The sequence below is a fragment of the Drosophila arizonae genome, chromosome 5, assembly GCF_054131065.1.
Source record: "Drosophila arizonae isolate 15081-1271.41 chromosome 5, UAZ_ARI_1.0, whole genome shotgun sequence".
Lineage (NCBI taxonomy): Eukaryota > Metazoa > Arthropoda > Insecta > Diptera > Drosophilidae > Drosophila > Drosophila arizonae.
Window position 1 is genome coordinate 3,558,906 of NC_142925.1, and position 20,737 is coordinate 3,579,642.

The 20,737-nt window shown below is 39.2% G+C and overlaps 1 protein-coding gene across 2 annotated transcripts in view; it reads right to left on the reverse strand.

Annotated features, from left to right (window-relative positions):
* GEFmeso (Guanine nucleotide exchange factor in mesoderm) overlaps window positions 1–20,737 on the reverse strand; it is an 80,606-nt gene that overhangs the window by 9,597 nt on the left and 50,272 nt on the right. The window lies entirely within an intron of this gene.

A 20,737-nucleotide genomic window follows, 5' to 3' on the forward strand; every position in this document is an offset into this window, starting at 1 on the left:
CTGAATTTATGCATGAACATAAAAAGACTGAGCAGTGCTTCAGATCAGCCTAGACGTAAGATTTTGTGGATAACTTTCACACATTTCTAAATTAACTATATTTTATTTATTGGTTTATATATGTATATTTATCTATATATTATTTACGCACATATCTCAGTTACAAAGGGTTCTAACTAAGTATTAGACAACGCATTTCGAAAATTACTTCTTTAAAGGTCAACTAATTAATTTGAAATTCCGTTCTATTCTGAATTCATATCTACTCTTAGGTACGATCCCACATGTATACATATTTAATAATTCTTAGTAATAAATATCCAATCATCTCTATTAATATAAATCAGGTTAACTATCCACTATAAGTTAGACCTTAAGCTATGCAGCTAGATAAGTAAAATTGAGTTCGAAATTCAAATCCCATAATGTGTAGTTTTGTATCAAAACTTGTATAGATGTTTCATAAATCCTAAATGGAAAGTTCCATAACTATGTTCCATCTATAGTAATTTCAGAAACTATCACTGACTTACGCTAGACAGTTTGGCAAGAAATCTTGCAGATAGCCTCTTCATAAGACCAAAATTCAATATTTCGAATCACACTCTATTATAATAGTAATTAATATATAGTAATGCGTATATCGATAATGATAATTATTCATTGATGTAAAGCTTTATATGCATGTATAGGTATATATATATAAGTATATCCTTATATATGACGCTTTACACATATAGCTATTCCAGCTTAGCATATGATTGCTTTGTCTATAGTAAACTCAGAACTAGGCAGCTGAAAGAGAACTGTCGGACCTTCAGCTTGACATCAAAAGTCAGCACTTCCAATCCCACAATCTATTTTAATGATTTAACAAGTAAAGCCCTAACTCAGTTATTTATTATTCAAAGTCAATCAAAGGCTAAGAAAATTCTTACTCTTACTCTCTCTATATATACATATATAATACTCAATTGTTTACGATCTAGTCTAGACGCGATCGCAGTTTATAATTCATGAGTCGTCGATCTTGATCTGCATTCCACGTTTGTTGATTTATGCAATTTGCTCGCTTTTGTTTATTTTTTCTTTAGCTTGGCTTACAAGGGGCATCATTAAATAGCTATTGACTATTGACTGGCATGATCTATAATTTATATATCAACTGTCAGATATCATATATGTATGTGTATGTATGTATGTGTGTGTGTGTGTGTGTGTGTGTGTGTGATATCGAATAATGTTATTAAATTCGCTAGTTGTCGAAGGTTCTCTTTGATTAATTGAACCATTTGTGAGAACTGATGAGCAAAGCTAAGGAATGCCCCGTTGCCAATTGCCCAGTTGACTGTTTGTCAGATGTTTGTTGTCGTGGTGGCGGTGCCGGTGGTGCTGGTGGTGGTTGCGTTGCCATATCAATTCCCATGTCAGGCGAGCCAGCCAGCCAGGCCGACAGACTCGCACTCGAAGGCAGCCTACTTATTTATGCAGCAGACTCAGCCAAGACAAGAACTCAAACTCGAGCTCAAACTCGAACTCCAAGCAGAAGTAGAAGTCGATGTCTTGACTTGTTGCCTTGACTGATGGCCGCATTCTGTTCACTCTGCAAGTCTTGCTGCTCTCATGTGTGTGTGTGTGTGTATGTGTTGCGTGTCCTGGGGCTAAACAACTCAATACATCAGCTCGCCTCAGCTCGACTCGCCTTGACTTGGCTTGGCTTGGCTTCAACATATTTCATTTAACGCAGCTCAAAATTATGGCAAATATCACAAAATTATGTGAGGCCGATGCGGCCTATCAACGCGTGACGATCGTTAGACACGGCCACATATTAGCCCACACAGTCAAAGATCAAGTTATGTGGAATATATGTAGCAGAAAATGTTAGGTTGTGTTGAGATAGTCACAATCACTGGAATACCCTTGCTAAAAGAACCTCTTCTTATACTGTATTCTTTCTCCAAGTTCTTTCTTAAGATCTCAAGACTTGGCTACGTTTAGATTATATAGAGAACAATCAAGTCTTCATGATTATATAGCAGACAATATGGAAGAGCGTAAGTGTTCTATATCAAATATCTAGAACTAGAACAACTCTCCCTATTTTACGATCTATGTATATCATTTTGCTGTACTTAGGGATTTATCTCTACTATCTATCGATTATACTGTCTCTTTTTTCAATCATATACGCCTATTAGTATCTACCCCATTTCTTTCCATATTGCGTGTTACCTTATCCAACGAATCCTATTTAATTGTCCTTTTCCTTTATAGTATCTTCACCTCTCTTTCTCTCCCTCATCTCATCGCTTCACACCGACCTATACACCCTTTCTTACGCACTCCTTACCCATACACTCTTCTTCTTCATACATTCGTCGCCCTGTTTGACTCACTTCTCAGTTCTTCTGCTCCATTGACTTGGACCAATCTAAATATTTTACTCATCAATTTCCTTACGTTTTCCTCATGGAATTCCTCACAGCTTATCTTACGCAGCTTTTCCCTGCCTTTCAATTTCCTCCACTCGCCAATTTTCCCATTCATTGCAAGTCGCCGTCCGTACTGAGTCTTCTCCGCGCTGACTTATATATGCGTGCCTAATCCGAATGTCTAATCTTTTAGCACATTTGCCTAACAGCTCCAAGGAGAAATAAAGAGCTGCCCACAGTTTCTGTGGCGAGGTTCAAAAACTGTGCCGGCTGCGACAGCAAAGCCTTAGCTCAAATCAGGCAATTAACTTTAGCAACACACACACACACACACAGAGCCGCAGAGAGCCAACAGTGAGATGGCATCGACTGCAACTGGTTTTTAGCTATTTAGAATCCAACATATTAACATGGACAGTCAACCGGGCAGCATCATCTTCATTGGCAGCCTTAGACACTGCGCCCAGTTCCCAGCTCTCCCAGCTCTCGCGACTTCAAGCTCCTGCACAGTAGCCAACGGGCCACTTTTTCTTCTAATTGCAAACGGTGTCAATGTGAAGTTGGCTACAATGTGGTTTTCCTCCCCTTGTTTCTATTTCATATATTTCCTTTTAGCTGGCAGCTAGTTGCCACGTACAACAATTAGTTTGCTGCAGCAACAACGCCCACTGCCAGCCAGACAGCTGGACTGACTGCCTCAGACTGATGGACTGATGGAACACTCAGTTATTCAACTGTCTATCTGTCTCTCCGTCTGTCTGTCTGTCTGTCTGACTGGGCGACTGGCTGACGACAAGTCGTAAACATGATTTGTACATTTAATTTTTCCATCATTTTGCTAGATTATTGCGTGGGTAGCTCAAACCCAATGACGAGCTTTGATGACGCCACAAAGATCTGAGCATTTCCTGCTGCTGCTGCCGCTGCTGCTGTTGCTGTTGCTGGTGGCTGCATCTCTGACCCACTTTGGTGGCAAGAAGCGCATTTGTTGCAGTTTTGCTTAATTGCCAGCCGTGGGACGAAACTGGCAGCGAGCAACAGGTAACAGCTAACAGCTAACAGCTAACAGCCAACAGGTAACAGGTAACAGCTTATAGTTATGTCTGGCAAATGGCCACAAGACTTCAATTTTATCATTGTCATGCGTTTAATTAGCCGGCATTGGAGCAAAGCGCAACTATCAAATACTCTATAAATATGGTCAGAGCAGTTAATGATGCCAGCCAATAGAAATATTAAATATTGTATTATTTAATTTAATTTAACGAAAGAAAATGAGGATTTAAAAGTTTACGACATAACAATATTCAAAAAAATATATATAAATTAATTAATTAATATTGAAAATAAAACTACTTTATTTTTTGTATACATTAAATTACATTTGTTTAATTTTTAAATTTGTATATACCTATATCTTACATTATATGTTATATTATATATATATCTAAATTTTAAATATATTTTTATTTTTAAAATTTCAGTTTCGGTAAACTAAAATAAAAGTTTATTAAAAAATAAAAATAAATAAATAAATAAGAGTTCAAGAATAATAAAAAAACAATAATTAAAACTAAAATATAAAATTAAAATTAATTTAACATAAACAAAATTGACTTGTAAAATGCAAAAATTCAGATAAACATAAAAATATTTATTACTACTTAAAGTCATAAAAAAATGTGAATCGAACAAAAGGCAAAAAGCATTGCATAATGTTACCCAACAAAATGCCATAAACTGTTAAATATATTTTTAAAATAATATTTGTTAATTTATATTTTTTTTTTATATTTTTAAAATAATATTTGTTAATTTATATAATATACTATTAATATTATTACCATAAAATTGTTAAATATATTTTAAAAATAATATTTCTAAATTTATATATATTTTTTTATATTTTAAAAATAATATTTGTTAATTTATATAATATACTATTAATATTATTACCATAAAATTATTAAATATATTTTTAAAATAATATTTCTTAATTTATATATTTTATATTTAAAAATTGTCATTCCTTTCATTAAAAACGTATTTTATTTTTCTGAAGTCTGGTTTAGCACATGGCTTAATCCCTGTAACCCATTAAAGTTTCGACGGCATTACGTATCTAAACTTTCCGCTTCAGTTAGCTATAGAGAATTATAGCAGTAATCTGAATGCAGCTCGCTTAAGCTGCGATCAGCAGCAGCTGCGATTTGCCTAATCAATTTATGGCATAATTTGAGTTGACAGTTTTATGAAGCGATTCCAGGGACTAAGCCCGCCTGCGGCAATCAGCCGGCGGAATCGGACAGCAATAAAACTAGCAAAAAAAATATTTAAAAAAAAGAATAACAGAGAAGTTAAATAACAACAAAAAGAAGTAACAACTGCAAGCAACAAATTTACATGTCGCATTGTCACACACTGAGCAAAACAATGCAAAGCATTTCGCAACCTTTTTGTGCAATTGGAGTAGCCAAGGGGACAGCTGGGACATTGGGACATTGGGACAGCTGGGACATTGGAGACTTGACTGCCAGCTTTCGGTTACATTTGGGCAGACAGCGAGGCTGCCAGCTCCGGCCCGGTCTGGTCCGGCCCTTTGTCAGATTCTGTCGTCTACGGCTTCAGGTGTCAGTCGCAGTCGACGCAGCCGGCGATGCTATCACGGCCTATCATGGACGACTTGGACGGACGTGGCCCGTTTAAAGTGCGCAATTTATGGCAGAGCTGACACAATTTCATAATGCGCGAGACGCAGTTGCAAGCCGCCGATGGCTGCCCAAAGATTACGCGATATTCCTCTTCCTTTTCTTGTGCATACTGCCATGCTCGCTCGCTGAGTGTGAAGAGAGTATATTGGTTTTTGTGCAGTGTGGGAGGCAGAGTGGGCTAAGCATTTGGTGGCTTGTGGGAGCTAGAGACTTGGATGAATTTGAAAAACTTCCTCTCTCTAATAGAAACTTATGATATGAGGCGTGAGGCCATTGGGGCGTGGCATATAGGGCATGCTTGTAAGGAAGGAGGTCCTGAATTTAGAGACTTGAAGTAGAATATAAATTGATTTCCTCTAAGTATTTCCTTTACGTATTTCCTTTACGTATTTCCTTTACGTATTTCCTTTACTTATTTCATTTAATTAGTTTCTCTACGTATTTCCTATATGTATTTTCCTTACGTATTTTCTTTACGTAATACGTAGAGGAAGTATTTTCTACATGTATTTCCTCTACTTCTTTCCTTTACGTATTCCCTTTACATATTTCCTTCACGTGTTTACTTTACGTATTTCCTTTACGTATTTCCTCTACGTATTTCCTCTACGTATTTCCTCCAAGTCTTAGCTGAACGATCCCAAACTTCTCTTCACAGTACTGCACTGCACTACTGACCCCCATCGGCCCTGGACGACTGAAGAAATGGTACAGCTGCAGCCCTTTATATAGGGCGACTTTCACTCAAATTTTGTGCCCGGTGCCAGGTAGAGGTCGCTCTCATTGAGCTTCAACTGACCAATCAGAACAATCTCTGCTGCTTCAAGCACTCTAGCTTCGTTTTAACTAAATATAAATACTAAATGAATACTGCTGCATACATATAAACAAATTAAATGATCTTCTCTATGGAAAGGATGAACTCTTGCTTTTCTCAGACGGAGAGATAGACGGAGACAGAGCAGTCTCTACTAGAGCTTTCTTACCTATTATTGATTGATTGATCAATTCAAATATTTAGTTCACATATTATATTTATTATATGAATATATTCAGTTCATTTGGCATATTGAAAGAGTATTGCACAATCCTATACACCCGATTGCAATGTGCTTTTATTAAACTTGCATTTTTGGTAAGCTGGCTAAAAATAGCAGCAGTCTTTAAGCTCAGCTCAACAGAGTTGGCAAAAGGTCAGGCAGAAGGTGTTGACAGCCATTGCAAGTTGATTTATAAGAGTTGTCGCATAAGTTGCAAATGTGGCGAAAGTCTTGCCCCACACACTACCTCTCTCCCTCTCCCTCTCCCTCTCCATCTCTCCCCCCTCTCTCTCACTCCCGCTAGTCCGCATCGATTGCAATCGCTGCAGCAACGACGACAACTAAATCGATTGCTGCCTTCAGAGACTGTCGCACGCACCTCGCTCTGACTCTGGCTCTGGCTCTGGCTCTGGCCAGCTGTTTGTTGTTGATAGCATTATATTAAGGCGCTTAGACGCTCGTCTGCAACAGGCAGACAACACACAAGATACACACACACACACACACACACACTCATTTGATATTTTAATCGGCATTTTATTTTTGTCTGCTTTGGCTGGCGCCGCATTTGGCGCAACGTTTAGGGAAATGACCAGAGGCCAGTTAAGCACCACCAGCACCACCTCAGCCACCGCCGGCCACCTTATCCACAGCTGGGTCATTAAAAACCCATTGCCATACCTCGCTGCCGTTTTGGTATCTGTGTAAACGTGTGTTTAGCCAAATCAGCGCTCTTAGCGTGGACTTTGCGGCACGCATTTTGCAATTGCTATTAAATACCGTATTCGATGTGTCGCAAAATGCGCTTCAGAAACACATTTAGCTGATAAGAGACAACCAACAACAACAACAACAACAAATTGTATTGTTCATAAATTTTGAGTCGATTATTTAATGCAAAACAAATCAGTTTTTAGTGTCTTTAGTGAAGCATTCCAAGACACCTGCGATTAAATAACAAATTATGCACAGCTTTATATAATATATATAAATATACATACATACATAAATATATATACATATATATATGATTACAGCGGAAGCTTAAATTCATGGGCCATTGGGCACACACATACACACACACGGAGAGAGAACATTTAACAGCTGTGTGAAAACACATGTAAAATTTAACTATAATTATTATATATTTTTGGTATTACTCAATTTTAATAGCGGATGCAGCCAACACCCCGAAAACACAATGCAACGCAAGTCGGCGATCTAGAGTCGACTAGATGCATACACTAACTGAGACGGAGTGCTAGAAGTTGATATGGTATATACATACATCTATATAGATATGCGTAGAAGTAGATATAGTGGCATACACTTATGTATATGAGATAAATAGGAAGTCTCTATGTCTAATACACCCTATAAAGCTGATTGAAGCTAGCTTTCTGTAATAGAATATTTGTTAAAGAATATGGAATATAAATATAGAAGAAACTACTATATCGAATATACCTATAGCGTATAAAAAGAATATAAAATATGTTATTATAATTATTATTCTTTAACTATGTCATAAACTCTCATAAGAAGATTTAGAATATTCCGCTTGAAGAAGAAATTGCCTAAAAGAGGGGATATGAGACATAGATAAGTTCTGCTTCTACTATATATATTTAGTATATACGCTAAATTCATAAATATAATTCCAATAGTTATCATATGTTTTCATTCAGATAGCCTGTCTAAAAAAATTAAGTTTTAGTTGGAAAATACTCTGGTATTCCATATATCTTTGATATTCTCATGAATTATTTATCGCATATATGTGTATATAAAAGCTATATACACAGAAAATAAATAACAAAAAATCTCTGTAAATCGTACAATCTATCAATAATCTCTGTATTATATGACTCCCCTTTAACTCCTTTCCTACAAGCTAAGAGAAAGACAAGCCCTAATTGAAGTCTCTTTAAAATAAGCTTCAACTCTGATTCTATTTAACGTATATAACTTCACATCATCATTACAGGGTATACTAAATAATCAGTGACTGCAGCTTTCAGCTGGCTTTCATCTGCCCCATGCAGCATCCGTTCCAAGTGATACGATAATCGTGCTTTTGCAGAAAATATAAAGAAAGAAGAAGAAGCCAACTTCATAGCAGTTACTTATGCTTAATCAAAAAGAGACAAGAAAAATATAATGAAAGAGCTAAAGCCAACAGTTGAATGATATTTTAATATGCATTTAGAGTCGCATTTAGAGGCAAATTGCGAAAGGCCATAGGAAATTGAGAGCCAAAGAGCATAAGACAGAGAGACAGAGACAGACAGAGAGAGGGAGAGAGAAGAAGCATTCCAAAGATCATCTCCCCCAGCGCTGGGCTGCAGCTTAGTCAACTTATTTATTTTTAGACTCCGGCCAAGATCGCATGGTTCACAGGCACTTAAACGGCTCCAGGCCCCATTGCTGTCTCCTGTCTCCCCACTATCTCTCTCTCACTCTCTATTTGTCTTTATCTATCTTGCTCTTCTTTTTGGGGCCAACGCAATGCAATTCCAGCAAATTCCAGCGAAAAAGTGAAATCCTTTTCAAAAGGCGGCTACAAACACACAAATCTAGGAAAATGTCGCTGAGCCGCAAACGTTATAAATCTTGTTCATATTTGCACGTGAAAAATAAAACGAAAGAACTGAACGACTGAGCAAAGCACACGGACACATGGACGGCCTGGACAGTTGGCCCAGACGAAGCCATAAATGTCACGCAGCCCTGACTGGCCTCAGTCTCAGTCTTCGTCTCCGTCTCAGCCAACTGCCTGCCTAGACTGGCCTGTCCGCCCGCCTCCTGCCGTCTGCCCTCTAAAGCATATTAGTTTTCCACTAGCTACGTGCTAAATTCCTATGGCCAGAAATCCATTAAGCAAGACCCGGCCACCAGGCGAGCGGGGCAGCGGCAAGCACACAGGCTGCATGCCACGCGGCCCTAAAGTGCTAAAATCTCATAAAACGCTGTGCCCAGGCCGCCGAGGCCCAGGGCCCGGGGCCGAGGCAGCTGCTTCTAAATTAGCCCAACTCCAAAACTTCAGCTGCAACAGCTTTGAGGAGGCCACTCCTCGAGGCATGCGACACTTGCAACAACAGCGACAGCAACGGCGACTGCAGCAGAGGCAGCAGCGACAGCAGCTGAATATTGTTGCCACCACCAACTTGCACTTTGCACTTCAGCCCGAAGGAGTCTCGAGTGGCAAAAGAAGCAGTCGGCCTGTCAAGAAGGCGAGTGAACTGAACAACTAAGCGATACCCTACAAATGCAAGAGCTTTAAAGTGAAATGATTAGTAAGAGAGGGAGGGCGAGAGACAGACTGAGAGAGAGAGAGAAAGGTGAAAGACAGGGAGAGAGCAAGATCGAGTAGCGAGAGAGGGGGAGAGAGTGAGAGCGAGAGATAGGCAGTGAGAGTGAGAGCGAGAAATAGAGTGATATACATTGATAGTAAGGGATAGTAAGCCAAAGAGATTGAGAGCGAGTGAAAAAGAGAGAGAGAGAGAGAGAGAGAGAGATAGGGATATAGATATAGAGAGATAGGGCTATAAAGTTAGGGAGAGAGTTATTGTATAATCTATAATATATCTCTAACCTGGTATTAACGATGGTTATCAATTGCTCTAGAATCTTTGAGCTCATTCACTCTCTACGTTACAGCATACCCCTATCTGAGCTCACCTCTTACAGGGTATACCCATATTGTAAGGAACTTTGCTGGCATTTTCAATGCAGCGTCCGTCGTTGACTTTGACATGACGAACTGAGCGAACTGCGTGACTCTGGCATTTGAACAGGAACAGCGATGAGGCGCACGCAGAACGTGCCCCTGAGCCATAAATAACAACAATATTAACAGCAGCAGCAACAACAAAAACAACAACAACAACAACAACAACAACAGCAGCAACATGTTTTTAGCCTGATGAATTGCAAACATGGCGTGAAAAATGCATAAAAGTGTGAAAAATATTACTAAAAATATCTGAACACAAATGCAAAAATATAAAAAAAGAAATTCTGCAAAAAAAAAAAAAAAAACAGGAAAGAGGAATTCCAAATTGAAAGGAAGCTGTCAGTCATATGAATGATGATTATTATTAGAGTAAATAAGGGGCGTAAGCTTAACAATGCGTTAATTAAAATTAAATTTTTAGATTATTATAGTATTAACAAAAATATAAATGTATATTAATAATAAAAATATTAGAAAACTATTGAAATATATAAAAAAAAAATATATATATATATAAAAGCAGAAATTAAAAAATATTAGAAATTAAATAATAATAATAAAAATAAATTAAAAATTAAGTAAAAAATTTAATAATTATAAGAAAAACTACAAAATAAAAATTCTTTGAAATAAATAATAATAAAAATCAACATAAAATATATATGTACATACATGTATACGATTAAAATTAAAAATAAAATAAATAAGTAATATGATTTAAAAATTTTTAAATATATATTGTATTTATATAAAAAAAAAAAAATGCTCATCAAATTGATAAATAAATAATACAAATTAAAACTGTAAAATAAAATTCGATAAGGTAAATAAAAATAAACCAAATATTTGGACGCCGGCTAATTTCACTGGCTTTTTTTGGTCAAAATATTTGCCTGGGCCGTTGGCCTTATGCTAATAGCATTGTTATTGTTGTTGTTGTTATTGTCGCTGTTGTCTATTGTTGCTGTTGTTGTTTTGGTGTTGGCTTTGTCGGTGCCAAATATGGGCAACAAGTATGCAGGAGACATGGCCATGACCAGTGCCAGTTCAAGGGCTTTTTAAGGCGGGTGAAATTTGCAGCATGCAACACATGCAACATAAGCGAGCGGCGAGCCGCATATGGAAATTCGCTAACGATATGCGAACGCTGATAAAGACATTTGAAAATCCGTGGCATTATATAAGCGAAGCTAACGCTTAATTAGCCGATAAAATGGCAAGAAAAGGTTTCTATGCGAGAAAAAGGTTTCAAGCAGCTGCGCTTTGACCCCGCCAGCAGAGTCGCCCACGCGTCGCCGGCTGCTGCAAAGAGAGGGGCCTGAAGGGGGCACTGGAGTACTGAGACTGAGGCAAAGGCAGAGGCAGCTGCTGTTTAATCCATGTGGACACATGATGCGGTTTTGTGGTCGGTAAACGCAGCTCATTTGAGCTGCATTCGCTTTCAAAATCAATTTTCAATACGCAACACGGGCGGAAAGCGAAAGCCACAATGAGCAGGAAATGTCTGTCAATATCTTGAAAGAAAATCTACTCAACTGCTGACTGTAGAAACTGGTGACTCCGGCTCCAACTTCAATTCAAACTTGAAGTCTAAACGCATTTTGATTGATTGGGCCAGGGCCAATAAGTGGAGCATGCAATTGCATAAGCCACGTTACGTGGGAGGAACTAAACGGGCAGACGCTATTATAGGCATATATACATGCATAGCTCAGATTTAAGTACAGTTAAGTTAGACAATCAATCAGAAGCTAGTCCCACAGTCGGTGAATATACCAATAAATCCCTTATTCAGACAGTCAATCAAACAGTCTAAGTCAGTCAATCAGGCAGTTAACTACTCAATTCAATCAGACAATCCATCAGTCAATCAGATAGTCAATTCATCACAAATCTGTTGGTCAGATAATGAGTCAATGAGTAGGTCAAAGAGTCAATCAATCATCCACTCCAATCGTCAATAAGTCGTTCAATCAGACAGTCAATCAATCAATCAGTTATTCAACCATACGTCAAATCTGTCAGTCAGCCAATGAGTAGATCAAGCAGTCAATCAATCAGACGATTGCACTATCCGTTAGTCAGTCACACCTTGGTCAATCAATCCATCAGTTACTCAGTAAGCCAAGAATCCCTAGTTAGTCAGTCTGTCAATGTCAAGTCTTTCAGTAAGGCAGCCAGTCAGTCAGTCAATCAATCAGTTTGTCCGACAGTCAAACAATTGGGCAGTTTAACAATCACAAGATAGTCATTCTCTTTATCAATAAGTCGTCAACCTATCAGTCAGTCTTTCAAACCATCAGGTAGTCAATCACACATCAGTCAATCGTAGCTCAGTTCGCCAGTCGGTCAGTCAATATCCACTCTGATAGTCACAAGTCTTTCCGCTATGTAAATCAGTAAGTCGGTTAGTCAGTCACTCAGTCAGTCAAACTCAACTCACTCCGACAGTCTGTCAATCAGTCTGTCCTTCACTCAGTCAGTCAGTCAGTCAAGCTCTGGCCTGTCTCTGTCGGGCCTCCACTGTCTACGGCTGCTGCACATTTGAAGGCCAACTGTCTTAAGGTGCTTTACACTACACGACACAATCAGGCAGATAGACAGATCTGCAGACAGAGAGAGGGACAGGCGGACAGACGGACGGACGGACAGCTGAACACAATATTGACTTTAGATACGCGACATTGACTTCTGGTTAACGGCAATTGCCACAGTCTCTGCCACTGCCACTGCCATCGCCTCTGGCATCTCTCTCGCTCCCCCTGCATTCCCGTCTCCCACTCTCTCTCTCTCTCTCTCTCTGACTCCCGCTCACTCGCTCGCTCTCTGCTAATGAGCTCCATAAATAAGCCGCTGGTTAAATTTGCATTGGCTGTCGGCCTGTTGACACGCGGCCAAGACAAGATAACTTTGTTAACAAGCTGCACAGTTGATTTGTGCTGCTGCTACTGCGTCTGCCTCTTCTTCTTCTTGCCTCTCCTTGTTGTTGTCAGTCTTTATGACAAGAGGCATGCAGCAGCATCTGAAAAAATCTGTACGCATTGCTAAGTAAAACTTTCTACAAAGAACAGTTCCCTTGCAGCTCAATCAATTTTAATTAGCTGAGTTAAAAATTTTCAAGAAAATTTCTGTAAAATTTTATAATTTACATGATAATTCAAAATAATAAGACAAGAAGAAAATATCAAAGCAACACATCTCGATAATATTATTAATAGCAATCGATTACAACTAAATAGATCTATCAAACAAGATACGAAAAAGTCAAGTCTAGACTTCTTTTAAAGATTTTATATAATTTCTGGAGATGAATCTGAGATAAGCTTAATTACCTATTAATAGAGATGCAAATCAAGTTTAGCTGACTAATTATTGATAGATGTTCCTCTATTTAAAAGAAGAAAAGAAAATTTCCAGTCTTTACAAGCTAGGTTCACAAATTCCTTAGGATCATCTTCCAGTTCACTGATTCTCTACTCTCCCCTGCCACTTGCTTAAGTAACTGCTCAAGCCCACCCACTTACCTCTCTTGCATTCCCCAACCGAATGACTTAAAGTGTTTGCATTTCATCAACAGTCCACAAGACAATAATAATAAAACAACATACCTGCAAAGAGAAAGATTTAAGAGAATGAGTTAAATTAGTGAGTTCTGCGAGTTGAGAAATTCCCTGAAGGCCTTAATAAGAACCGCAATGGATAAACTTGCCCCCAAATGTTGCACTTAGTGCAGCCATATTAAGCAAGGCCGCCTGTGCGGAATGTGGAAATGTTGAAATGGGCTTTCAATGACCAAAACGGGTGTCAGATGCCATAAGCAACACAATCTAAGTGAGTGAGTGAGTGAGAGAGAGACAGAGAGAGGGAGAGACAGAGAGAGAGACTGATCCAATGTCAATGCCTCTTGAGCATGGCTGCAATTGTATTTTGGTCAATGCACCAGCATCTCAACTCGACAGCCGCAAAGTGGTTCAAACATTTTTCCAATGAAAATATGCCAAAGATGCGATGTGTGGAGAATCACATAGAGAGACAGAGAGAGAGAGAGAGAGAGAGAGAGAGAGAGAGATAGAGAGGGGGAAGGAGTGAGCGGGAGAGGAAGATGAACGCGTTTTAAAGGCCATCAGCCTGAATGGCTCACGTCCAAGTGTCTAGCTGGACCACCGGAGTGGCAGCTGCAGGCGAACCAACTATGGCTGGGCTGGGCAGTCGAGTCGACCCGGTTCGCTGTAATTGGCAAGTGGCAAAAGCTGTACAGAAAAAAAAAAATGAGAAAAAAATCAACAAGCACATAAAAAGCGGGTCAGCGACTGTCGACTATCGACTATCGACGGCCTCTGGTAGTAGCGCAAAACAATCAAATTATGGCCACATTTGTATGGCAGCATCTTTAATTGATGGCCAATCGATCGAGCGCTCGCTCGGGCAGTGAGCAATGTTCGCGCATTTGTTGCACAGCACATAAAAGGTGCAGCAGCCACCCCAAAAGGAAATGTGGCATCATAAAATTTCACTGCCAATGGGCAGGCCAAGCAGCCAGAGTCAGCCAGCCCGTCGAGCTGGGCAGCTGTCTATCAGTTATTTACGAACGCCCCATATGTTAATGAAGCTCACTGACTGCCGATCGCCATGGATCGGGGATCGGACATTGAACATGGACTTGGGCAACAACAGCAGCAGCAGCAGCAGCAGCAGCTAGGGGTCTAGGCAACAACAGCGAATGCCCAATGCGTGATGAAAGACAGGAAGACGAGGCGCACAACAATTTAGCGCTTTAATTTGATGGCAGACATGGCGACAAGGCAACTCAAAGGCACGAGTTGAAGTGGCGTGGAATTCAAAGCGTGCACTGAGAGAAAAGTTATGGCTAAAAAATATTTGGGCTGGTGTGAGAGGAGGGAAGCAAGATAGAATTGGGGAATGATAGAGTGAGATAAATAAAGGAAGGTAGAGCGAGGAGGTGCAGGAGAGAGTGACGAAAAGAGAGAGGGGGAAGAAGACGGACAAAAAGGGATAGAGTGAGAGAGAAATTGAGACAGAGAGAGAAATAGAGAGGCAGTATGACAGAGAGAAGAGAGAGAGAGGGAGTAGAAGATAGATAGAAGGAGAGAGTAAAAGGGCAGACAAAGGAATGATGGGTGGCAAACAGAGAGTGAGAGCGAGAGAGTTATAGAAAAGGTATAGGTATAGAGAGACAAAAGTTTCATTTAAGAAGCCGAGAGAGAGAGAGAGAGAGAGAGGAACCCATAGTACAAGTCTTCACTGCTTTCAACTGGAAATTCACAATCAATCGTGCATTTCTAACAGTGCAAGGGCCAATGCCAAGTCAGGGATCAGGACATTAGATGCCGCAGGCAATGGCTAGCTAGCACATTTGGCTAACTCTAATTCAGTTAACAAGTTCTGTGCGCTGAGCATTGGCTTAGCCATTTATTTTAATTACTTCCACTGCCTGGCTGGCTGGGTCTGAGTCCGACTGGTTGGTTTATATTACGAGGCCTCTATGGAGGCGCAGACATGAGAAGTCAATTTTGGTCCAGCCTAAAAGTGCAGTTGTTATGGTTGTGTTGCTGTTGTTGTTCGTGCATTCAACCTGAACGGGGCCCTAAGGGCAGCATTTGAATTGACTTCCGTCAACAGAAATAAGGAATATATATACATGTATATAAATATATATATATGTATATGTATAACTAAAAGCAGCAGAGGCAACGTTCGTTCAACATTCTAATTGCAGCATGTTGCAAAGTAAGTGCGGACACTTGCAATTAATATGAATGTTTGCAGCAGAAGGTGCAAGGCGCAGTTGCAACTGGCAAAAGGCAGCCATAAAAGTGACTCTGGCTGGCATGTTGCAAGCTCGCCTGTTGCAAGTTTGCCTGTTGCAAGCCACGGCCATGGCTATAGCCAAAGGGCTCGCAGCCTCTCTGCTTGGCTGGAATGCAGCGTAACGCCAGCAACATTTCACGCTTAATTATAGACGCCGCAGTGAATAGGAATTTTTCTAAAAAAAAAAAAAAGGGAGAGAGCAAAAATCCTCTACTCTTGCCATCTCGTTCTGTCTCTCTCTCTCACTGAGTGATGCACCTTGATGCAGGATGCGGCGCACTTCCCGTCTAATGCTTGGGACGCGGCTTATTTATGTGTGGGCCGTTTGTTTTGTAATTTAATAATATATACAACAGCAACAACAACAACAGCAGCAACGGCAAGAATAGAAGGGGGCGAGACAATGTTGCAAGAATATGAATTCTAGCCAACAGCCACCCACACACACACAGGCGCAGGCACACGCCGTTGACGTCGGCGCCAGTTGGTCGCAGTCAGCGCCACAAAGGCAACAAAGCCAACAAAATGCTGACTCAGCTAAGGAATGCAAAAATGAGCAACAGCAACAACAACAGCAGCAACAACAACAACAACAACAAGAGCAACCACTGCGCCGCATAATTCATATGCAATTAATAATTGGTTGCACATGCGCAGAGAATGTTGCTGCCCCGCAGCATGATGCGCAACATTGCTGCTGCAACAATATTGCCGCAACACTGAGCGAAAAACCTGCACACCAAAAATATAGAAAGTGTGAGTGAGCAGCTAAGCATCGATTTAATTATGTTTAATTCAAGCAATTAATTAAATCAACTTTCTGCAGGGCAACACTGAGCGAGCATTTGGAGTGAAAGGCAAGAAAAAGGAAATGGGATAACTTGCCAAATTAGAGCTTAAAATATGTTTTATTCGCTTAAATTAAATTATATTTTTTTTTTCTTTATTAAATCAGCAACAGTTGCGATTTATTACTAAGTTAAATTATTTTAAATAAAGATTTTTGTTAGCTTATGGAAAAGATTATACAACTAAATATGTTTGGTCTTTCCTCTGGATAGTTTCTCTCGTATATATTCCATCTATTTTATCTAGCGTCTCTATCTACTCTATGGCCTCTATGTATTCTTCCTGCTCTGCCAGCAAATATTCTATCTGATTCATTTATGATATCCAGTAAATTTATTCTATTAACTCTAGAACTCTCTCTCTCTCTCTCTATGTTCTATCTAATATATTTACTCTATGGAGTCTATTCAGATATCTATACTCTAGCCTTTACGTCTGTCTATCTCTAACTATATTAACGATTGTATCTTTCATGTCTATAGACTCTACCGTCTCTATCGACTCTACCTTCTCCATCTACTCCATCTATCCGTTCAATGCCATCCATTAGCCATTTGCATCAACTCTTCTACTCTTTCTCTCAGTGCACTTCAATACACACTTCAATACGCACAACCTTTAAATTCGAACTGAACGCTAATGCTCTACACAAGTCTTATAGCTCTGACCTTTGAGCAGGTAAAACGCAATTTGATATAGGAATGAAAATAAAAATAAAGAGGTCTGCAAGAGTCGAGCGTTGTTGTTTTTCTCATGGTTTATTCAAATTGAATTACAATAGGCATATCTCAATTTACACCATGCCTGACATTGCCACACACATAAACCCACACACACACACACACACACATTGGTAGCTTGGCCATGTGTTGGGCATATAAATTAAAACACGCGACACATTCATCATTTTCAATTGGACGCTGGCTCACATAATCAGAATTCTGAATTGGAGAAGCGAAACAAGAGGCAAAAGAAGAAGAAGAAGACGACGACGACAAAGAGAAACTGCAACTTCAATGTCAACTGAAGTGAAGTGAAGTGGAGAAGTGGTACTCGAATTGAAAGAATACAACAATTCAGATGCATGTGAAAAAGTAATAAGCCTTCAAAGATGAAAATATCGACAAATGAAATGGGCAATGGAGGAAAAGTTAAATAATCAGAGTAACTTTAGAAGCTCATTAAAGCTTTCAGCCGACTTATAAGTATCAGTTTCCTAATTCATATGACTTTAAGCATATTACAAATATTATAGACATATTATATTGCTCAGTGTAACTGTAGAAGCTCATTAAAGCTATTCAGCTTGTTTAAATGCATTAGTTAAGGGAAGAAATTTGTATGATTTGATATATATTACAAATATTAATAATATATCATATTGTATTACAGATCTACATTCAGCATTTGGTCTACTACTTACTTAAACTAACCAGCAATGGATAAATCCATACACCCCTAATATTTCTAATTTTTCATTAACGGCCTTAAATTTAAAGATAAACAGAGATATAAAATAATATAAATATCATAAAACTTTTTACTAGAAATTTTAAAATTTTCCCATACCTTTCAAGATTTCAAGATGAATTCCATTGTGCCAAAGTAAAATTTTAGCTTTACCTTCTAATTAATCACACTTGAAGCTTCAACTTTTATTTAAATACCTTTTCTCTTTTTATAAAATTTTCCTAAATTTAACAAATATTTCTAGCACCTTCACAGTCTATATTTCACCACGCCAAATTAATCTTTTTGCCTCTTTCATTTGCTTCCTCAATCAATCTCCATTTGAACTAAGAGATTCTGCTTTAAATACAGGAATTTATTTATTCTTATCTGTATTTAAATGATTCGCCTCATTTCTCTGGCCGTCACACCACTGTGCCAATGCAGTTTTTACTTTTCTTTCGAGTGGCCATTGTCTGGCTTTCTAATTAAATGGACAGTGGGGATGATATTAATTTATGGTAATTTAATACTTCAGTTTGAGCAGGCGACCGAAGCAAGCTGAATGCATAATCTCTGGAATGGAATGCAATCGAGCCAAACAAATTGCCGTCATTATACTACAGATATATAGATATATATCAAACTATCCGAAAATCAAACTGTAATAATTTGCGCCAATTAGAGACATATATAAAAGTGAGAGAAGCAACTGGGATGAGCTGACGACCTCTGCAGCAGATGCTGAACTTAATATGTTTTTATGAAGTGGATGCTGTTGCTTTTTGGGTCGAACATTGCAACAGCAACAGCTAAAGCAACAACATCAACAACAACAACATTTGGCCCTATCGAACAGCTATCGAGTGAATCTAAATTTAGCATCTGCTCCAGCACTGGGCTCTATGTCTGCTCTGCTCTGCTCTCCTCTGCTCAGTTCTGTTCTATTCTGCTCTGTTGGGATCTCTGCTGTGGCATGAACATGATGTTGAAATTTTGATTGCGACATTCTTTTTGGCCCGGCCCGTAGGAGCGAACAAATTGAGGTATTGCCAGAGCATTGCCTGGGCATTGCATTGGCATTGCCCCAGGGCTCAATGCCTTTTGGCCGCCATTTGATTTATGGCGAATGCTTATGTTGACATGCCACAAAAAAGCGCATTTGCAGCTTAATGATTGCATTCCTAGGCAGCAGCAGCACCAGTCAGTCTCATTTCATCTATTTGGGTTGCCCATGTGCCAGGCAATCATCGCCATCTGAAGATCAAGTAAACCTAACACATGCCTGCTCGTCCAGCCTTGCTGACCTGGAAAAATCTAGACGAAAATGCTTTTCTGCCTTTGCACTAATTAAATTGAGTTTTTCTATTTTCCATTTTCCCAAAAAAGTGTTTTGCCTCCCGCTTCCATCTCCCATCTTTGTGTCGTGCCACACGCTAGCTTCGCATTTAATTGAATTCAGCCCAAAAAACGTCATCTGGCATATGCAAATTTTTATGCAATTAGCTGCAAAAAACTAGAAAAACGTGCAACAGTTTTTTTCCCATACCTCTTGATAAACTGCATTTAATCAGCTATTTAGTGGCTTCATTTGATATGCTTAGACAGCATTTCAAGTTGTTGAATTATCAGGTTTTAGGATAAAGCTTTTTGTTTTTAATGAGCTTTCGGCGAGGGAACTTAGTTTCATCTCAAGACCATACTGCTTAGAGTTAAATACTGCTATGATATGATATGATATATATAAAGTATGATATACCTTAAATAGCGAATGCTTTAAGGAGCTTTCTCAACAACTAAGTAGATCAAGTCCTAAATACAAAGGAAACTATGGCTGGCACTAATAAGACATTAAAGTATTTTAATGACTTAAATTATTCAACTATTTAATATATATTTTAAAATTTTTATTGAGCTTAGACTGATTCTATTTGTTTATCTGTCCGCTTAAAGTTCTTTTGAAATAGTTTTATTTTTAGTCAGCTACATTATGGATTTTCAATCAAGCTCGCATGGTTTCCATTGAATGTGCTCATTTAGTTTCTAGACTCCTGTGGGGTTCACTTCACTCTCTCGCTCTTTCTCTCTCTCTCTTCTCACTCCTTGCTCTCACTCCCGTGATGTGCTCTATAATCTCCATTAAGCATTTACATTGGCTGCAGCTGCATGGACGAGTTGTTCATAATTTTCGCTGCGTGGCAACGCAATTTTGCAATCATCGAAATGCAATTCGAATGCAATCATTTATCTGACTCGCTGACTGCCTTGCTGGTTGCCTGTCGGTCTATCTGTCTGTCTGTCTGTCCATCTGTCCATGTCTGCGCCTTGGCACAATTTTTCATTTTGTATTTTGCGCATTCGCATCCTGTGGCTAAGCAAATATTGATGCCGAGCCTAAGAGAGACAATCGATTATGGCGCAAACGTAATCAGACAAATTCAATTTGCGGCAATTTGCATGCCACAGTTGCAACTAAACCAGTTACAAGACTCGGCTGTCTCTCGCTTCATCTCTCTCGCTCTCTTCCTCTCTCTCTATCTTCCCATTGCTTGTGGCTGCTGCATGAGAAATGACAATGGCTGTGCCCGCTGTCATTCTAATGTGACCAAGGCTGGCTGCCAAGGCTGGCCGGCAGGCTGACCGGCTAGCTGGCTGCCCGACTGCAACGGGCTGGCGTAACTTGTAACC